Genomic DNA, 7,911 nt, shown 5'->3' on the forward strand with positions numbered 1-7,911 from the left:
TTTGAACTCTTTCATAATCTAGTTATGAGGTAGAACCAAGTCAAAGTAAGTTAAAATTAAATAAACACATTTATCCTTTTAACAAAAACATACAATTTTATGATCACTTGTAGTGCAGTGTAGCATAGTGGTAAGGAGCAGGGCTCGTAACTGAAAGGTTGTTGGTTCAATTCCCCAATGACACTACTGTTGTACATTTGGCAAGGTACTAAACCCACAATTGCCTCAGTAAATACCCAGATTAACCTATGTAAGTCGCTCTGGAGACGAATGTCTGCTAAAATGATAATAATGTAATGTAGTATGCCTGCCTAGTGCCAGGTAATCAGAGCACTTGAGTAGGCAGCATATCACAGTCTGTGCTCAAAATACATTTGGTTGTGAACCAGGCAGCATAGGACACTTGTTTTGGTATGACTATTATGACAAACACTGACTTTGATATGACAAATTCACTTTATGATATTGAAAACACAATGGTGTGGTGCATGTCAGACCTGTCTATAACAATGGGTCTTTATAGGAGTGATCTAGATAAACCATCTTTTGTGATGTTCTCCATCAGAGAACTAATATGCCACTGTAGTGGCAAATTCATACTATATTACTTAGCACATAATAAACTGCCGTATCCTGATGTATGGGCAGGATACATTTTCATATACCAATTTATACAGGTGGACAGGTTAAATTGTACACAGGTAGAACAGCAGTTCCCCCATAATACACAACATCCCTATGCCACATTTCTGAGTTTTTGTTTTATGTGTGTTTAGGAAAATAATACACACGACAAACCTGCTGCATCTCTCAAGCACAGCAACAACCAAGAACAAAGCAATTTAGTGTGTGACGCTTAGTGGGAAAATTTAAGTGAATGTTCTATATTCGTCCAAGAGAGGGAGCTAGAGTCAAAGGGACCTAAATGTAGAGGAGTCAAAGTTGCTGAGGATGCCCTAACAGTGGTTAATTTCTCAAGTCAGGAGTATTCCATAGGTAATGTAGTTCCAGCTGTTCGCTTGAGTTTCATGTAATTTCATTTTTATGATTGTACTGTAATGCCAAGATGCATGCATAGCAAGGGTGTTGCTAAATAGAGCAAGCGTAAGAGACCTGCGATTAGCCAGCTATGGACAGAGACCTCAGTCTAAGGTGGATATAGCTATATTTGGAATGGGCAAATGTACTAATTTGCTGTATTTGCACAATATTGTAATATGATATTTTTCCAGAAACTTGAAACAGAGAATTACAACAGAAAATTAATAAATGAGCATACAGGTAAGAGGTTTCAGGTAAGACAAAGCATCACGTTTACCATGTTATAGATTAGACCTTTGCCTAAGAAGAGAATGCAAGAAATACTGAAATGAAAGGCAACTGTTTTGTAACAATTTCAGACATTTTACTCTAAATGCCATAATCACATTCAATACATGTTTTATTTTATGTCCTACAGTGTGTCAACCATCCCTTAAGTCCATTATTTGGGGCCAATCATGTTTAGTCTTAGGTTAAATTCATTTTTATGTTAGATTTGTGTTTAGACACCTCCCGGTTGAAAGAATGAACCGATACTGGATTAACTTGTCTAGTTTTGGCTGTGAGGCTGATTGCTTTAGGTACATCGACACAAGGCTTTCTGTTGATGCAAGGGTATTTGCTGCTGAAGCTGAGAGGGTGGTTTTTAACAATACCATCATGTCACTCCTCCTAAAGGAGGAGTAGTTTAATTTGAGTGATTTTATTGGTCAGTGTTCTGTCCAATGGCATTGAAGCACGATGGGAGGTTAAAAAAGGGTGCCTATTTTCAATGTAACACAGCAAAGCAAGGTCAGCTTCAAAAAATCAAATGCTCTGTATTTAAAGTAGGACTCTTGATAAAACACCATCCAAACAGCTTTCCTTCCTCAGTTTGGGGGTTTGGACAATTTGTTCCAGCCTGTCCTACAGGATGTAAGCATTAACATGTATTCCAGCCTGACAATTGAGCCTTACAACTGAGCCAGCCTTACAACTTCTTTCTCTTAAGCCACAATTCAATATCTGTTTGCCAGCAGCTTGTTACTGGCAAAAAAAGAGAAAACATGACAAAATCTTTGGAGCAGCATGCCCATTGATATTCATAATAAATTGAGGTTATTTGAAAATGTAGTTTGTGCCACATGATATATTTTGACATGAGAAGTTGTCAAAATTAAGTAAAATTGCAGAAGTGGATGTCATAATTGTCTATGATACTCCAGAAGGTTGTGGGCAATAGGTATAGCAGCTGCATATTAGCAGGTCAGTGGCTTACTAGTTATCAAAATGATGATTCACAATAATTTGGATGGTAGGTATGCTGCCCACCAAGTTAAGGGTTGTTTGTAGGGCATACCCCATACATGTATAGAACCGATACTTACTAGCCATTAAACAATGGAAAGTTTTGCCTTTGAGTTGAAGTTATTTCACCCTAATTGCTTAGTGTAATTTGGCTTCATTTTAATAATTTAATGGCAGACAGAAGACTTACAGAAGTTAAGTACAGTACTTAGCACATGTGAGTAACTTGGCATGATTATAGCTGAAAACATTTTGTGGTGATTATTATACACCACAACAGCTGTAGCTAGCTACTGAGCTAGTAAATCAAAGTAGCTAGCTAGCTTTGATTTATAGTCATGCATCTGACTTTATTTGCATGGGCTACACCCCTATGAAACTCCCTATCTCTTTTCTGTGAGTAGGCATCTGTAGCATGTATTGTAGACAGCACAGTGAGGGCCACTCAAGGAGCAGGGTTAGATCCATGGGAGTCTGGAATACCACCTTGACCTGAATGACCTGATCTGCCTTAACCTAAAGTTGTGCCTTTGCACGATCCTATCATTCACTGTAAAAATTACAAACAAATGGGTATTTAGTAAATCTCCTATCACAAATGTGGGCTGAACCAGCCAGTTATCCAGTTATTGAGAAGGGATGTCACCAAGCATATTGTCATTCATCACATGAGCCTAATAATGCCTGGCAGTCTGTCACTTCACCCTCTTGCCTCTGTGCCCATCTCTGTTCATCGGCTGAAATACTGTGGGTGTGGCACACTGCACAGCAATCACAAGCCGTGGTTACAGCAGAATTCACATGATGCTTGCACATCAGAATTATGCCTTTGAAGGTAATGACTATATAGAATGTAGACCTCTTTTAGCTCTTCTAGCATTTTCAAAGAATGAGCAATTTTTTTGTATTATTCCTGGAAAGAGGCAGCTCATAAAAGCCGAAGACTCACATGAGCACAGATATATTCCCGCTTTTACCTTTATTAACAGCAGAGTGGGTTAAGTGCAGCACATTGTATTGTCAGGTCCAGAGAGAGATAATTAACACTGTCAGGTCACATCTTGATGGCAATCCATTTTAGAAAGGTTTTCTTTGATTGGATGTAATAAAAACGTAATTGATCAAATTATATAACCATAATGATATTTCATCAAATAAATTATGTAGTACATTGTATACACCATTATAATTACAATGTGATTATTGAGTGGGATGAATGTCATTTCCAATTCACATTATTATCAGCAGTACTGCTCGTTGTTCATTAAAGAAAAGGCTTCAATTCACCACCCTCCCCTTATGAACTCTAGACGCTGGACTCATGACAGCTTGCATTTCTGTATCGATAACAGCTGCTGAGTGTAGCTCTATGGGGCATTTTCTACCACAGACTCTTAATAACTCATATAATACACTGCTATTCCATCCAATGAGGAATCTCATTTTGAAGTAAGGTGTTTCGTAAGCAATTTAAGGTTAAACCATTTATCATAATTGCAAAGCATTGCTCTCATATCCTGAACTTATTCTGCAATCTGTCAATCCACTCACATTTTTTTTAAAGTGTTGCAATTATCTCAAATGCTATTCTCTGGTGTAAATGCGACATTAACATAGGTGCATATGGGGTAGGCTCCAAATACGGAGACAGAGGGACTCTCTGTGACTGCCAGCTACACACATGTATCTCATTTGTGCTGTCTGTTTCTAGGAAAGGAGTGATTGAGAACATCTGTTCGTCAGTGATGGTTTTCCAGCCATTAGTTTCGTTCATCCTCCAGTTGTGTAGTCCTGTTCGTGCTTCAGCACATTAGACACATTTTCCCAGATGTGGGTTGTCCTCATGGGATTCTGCCCCCAGCTGGTCTCTCCAAGAGGAACTGCCTCTTCCTGCATTCCTAAACAATCACAGCCCCACAGCATTATGTAATGTGTTGGAGGATTTCAAAATATAGTCTTAGAGCAATGTGAACAAGTCTTTCTGCCAATTATTGATTGCATTACATAAATGGTTTTCTTATTCAATGTACTTGAATATATATTTCTATATCCTTTACTAATAGCAGAGATTTTTTGTTTGTCTACAGCTGTCCCTGTTTAACAACAGCTATTACTGTAAACTGCAAAGGAGTTGTTATCTGCATCATTGCAATAGCCTAAGGTGTTCAATTTTACTTCATTTTTAATGTCTCATGCATTTCTAATCTCCATTTTGCAAGTTGCTCCTGCTAGGTATACACTGCAATTACATCACAGTGTATAGTTTTAAAGCATAATGAACAGTTACTTTGACTATCCAACATGAATCTTCACAGGGCTTTTAAAAAATCTATAAATGTGCACGAGGTACCATCAGGGCAGTAAATCATTGATATTGTTGGATGAGGACAGAGGAGACATAATATCCTCCTAAAAAACCTGAAAAACTGTCATCCTTGTCGAAGCTTGTTGCATTGGCTATTGTGAATTCCTCTACCACTATCTACTTACAGTATACACACACGATTATTTATACGGCTCATAAATTGAATTTTATATGCATGGTTTTAAAGGAAATACATGTTATGCAATCCATTACATTTCATTTATATGTTTTCTTTATAACCATTCATTTGTCATTTTTATAGATCATTCATCCATGCAATTGTGTAGAGGAGAGGTATTATATTCTTGAAACCACAGAGTTAAATTTTGCTCATATTACTCATTTTCCCCACCATACTCATTTTCTTATTTTTCATGTGTTAATGTCATTATAATTACCCAGAACCTTTCATCTCTCCACTCAATTTTTTAAGTAGCAAAGGTTGCAATCGTGAGGGCATAGTTTGGCACCAACAAAAACAAACACTCTGCATTTCTATCTTGCCAGGAATGTTAAGTGTTTCAGTAAAATCGCATCCCATCAGAAACAAACCAAAAGCAATCAGGGAAGAGAGGGGAGAGACAGGGCCCCGTCTCTGGAAAGAACCAATTATACTCTTATAATTACAAAACAGATCGGAGAAACACCACCTCCACATCTCCCCTCTCACTTCTCAAGAATGACGTGATGATTCACTCTGTGGTGGAGACAGTCACTGAGAGCTTCTGAAATTGATTCCCTCTTTAACAGCGCAGACAGCAGACAATAAGGTGGCAATATAAAAAGCACTCATTATTGGACATATAATAGCTGATGATGACAATTGTCAAAAAAATAACAAAAGTGTGAATAGAGTAATTTGGGAATGAAGGAGATACCTCAGACCAGTGGTAGGTTATTGATGTGCTTTTGGATGATTGCTTGTAGAACATTTAAAAGCTTTTCACTTGGCATATCCTCTGAGCATTTGAAACTGCGCACACTTTTGAAAAATGGTAATACTTCCTGTTTAAAAGAACATTTAAACTGCTTTCACTGGAAGTGCCATCAGTGATTTGTATCTGAATACAAATCCTAATATGCAACAAAAACATAACCTGTTGTTTGCAATGTATCCGTTTAGATTATTTTGGGCAAAGCTTTGATGTAGTGCAGCCACTTTTCAAAGTTTTTAAGGAGTCCTATGTAACATGTGTGCATGACTGAAAATGTGTATGCTTGCATAAACATTTAGCTATAGTCCTATCCCAGTGTACATTCCCTTAAATCCTGATATGTTGGCACCACATTCACAACAGAATTACACAAGAATTGCTATGTTGCATTGTTTATTTGGGACTTCTGGAAATAAAATATGTGGACATTAACAAACCTTACATAATTTGAGTGCTTTTGAAGACTACCTGGACCTACTCCATTGTCCTTTTTCAAGGAGGTGCAGAACATGGGGCCTCAGGATTTGTGCTGGAGGATTAGAAAGACTGCTTCCACCAATGAGAAATGGAGATTCTCCAAACTCAATCTAAGTACCCCTTTACAGAAACAACACTTTTCAAGGCATACAGTTACACATTGACTTTGGGAGATTTCACGGCTGGTATTGTTGGAGCAACAAGAGGTAGTGTTGTGCTATGCCGGAGGTGCCAGAGACACCAATGAAAGTGCAAGGCATACTGCGTGGGCAGTTTCTCAGGCAATGATTGACAATGCACCCTCATCTCAATGTCATCTGATCATGCTGAGGTCCACAGGGACAGAGGGAGGCTGTCGAAGGAGCTGTGGGCTGGAGAGAGAGCGCGGCTGAGAAGTGGCAACTGGCTGAGAACTTGTCTGGCGTCTGTCAGGGAAGTCAGCCGTCACTTCAGCCCCACCGTGGGGCTGGGAGAGTGCATCGAGGAGCGATACCACTTCGGAGCATGACCGCAGTTCACGTACGATCAGGCAGTTAGTGAGAAGGTGCTCTGGAAGCCCCACTGAAGGTCGGCCTCTTAAATGTCACGTCTATCACTCTGAAATGATCAAATCTGGAGTGACACATGGGAATAGACCGTACCATTCAAGGTTCATAGGCAACCCTCTTTTCTGCTTCAGACTTTCAACCCAGACAGACAAAGATGCTATAATTGCAATTAACAACTTTCTGATTATGAAAAATCTAATGCATCCATTCTCTTCTGCTTCTGCATCCTCCTGTAGGGCCAATTAAGAAGCTGACAGGCTCCGGTATATCAGCAACTGTCTAGCCTTCCCCTCATCACTGTTGCTGTGTTTTTGCCCATTTTAACAATACTAAAATGTCCTCCTTGCAACTGAGGCAATTCCACTGCCATAAGGTCACATTGGACATTGGCCACTGGCATCACACATCAAAACACCCCAATCAAATGTGACAATCATCATTATGACCCTGTGAGCGGGCCTGATCCTCAGAAACAGCTGCAGTGTGTGCAGTTCAGGCGAACGAAGTGGGCTTGGTGAAGCCCAAGAGGTTAACACGGGACAGATATTCCTTAGAGGTTCGTTGACAGCAATTTCCGCAGAGCTGCCATGCACTCTGTTGTGTCTCTGTTTCATTATTCATTCCCTCATCAGACACCCGTATCCGGGTCAACAGACATAACCCACATTCTTAACTACTTCATTATGTATTCACTAATTAATGATGTTAATAGCTGTATTTGGCAAGCATGATTTTCATATAGTTTTTCTTCTGCCTTGGTAGACATTCAGTGCAATTGTATACTGAACTCCTTTTCTAACTTGATCCTCATACTCCAACTTGTTCACACCCCTTCCATGTTTTGGACAACATAATATGTAAGCCATGACCACTTAATTGTACATATATTAAACATTAACATTTTGTACATATTGTGTATATATAATGAAAACACTGACCTTTAGGTTACAAGCAGAGCTACAACAGATCATTTGAAGTGCTTGTTTCTGAGTTAAAACCATTGTCTGTTTTTCTTCACCGATTCATGATGAAAGTCTTTGATCTGGGTGACCTAGAAACTGACGGTTTTGCGTTTTCATAATTCACAATCTAATGTCTGCTAGTCACTGTGTCATATTGTCATACGACGTTACAGATTGAAGAAGTTCTACATTAGACAAGGTTTGTGTAAATTTTGAATTTATGTAATTAATATATATTCAATTATGTAAAAATAAAACCCCTCACCCCAGTGTAGAGTCTTGTAGGTTCCAGAAGC

This window comes from Megalops cyprinoides, chromosome 4 (assembly GCF_013368585.1).
Source record: "Megalops cyprinoides isolate fMegCyp1 chromosome 4, fMegCyp1.pri, whole genome shotgun sequence".
Lineage (NCBI taxonomy): Eukaryota > Metazoa > Chordata > Actinopteri > Elopiformes > Megalopidae > Megalops > Megalops cyprinoides.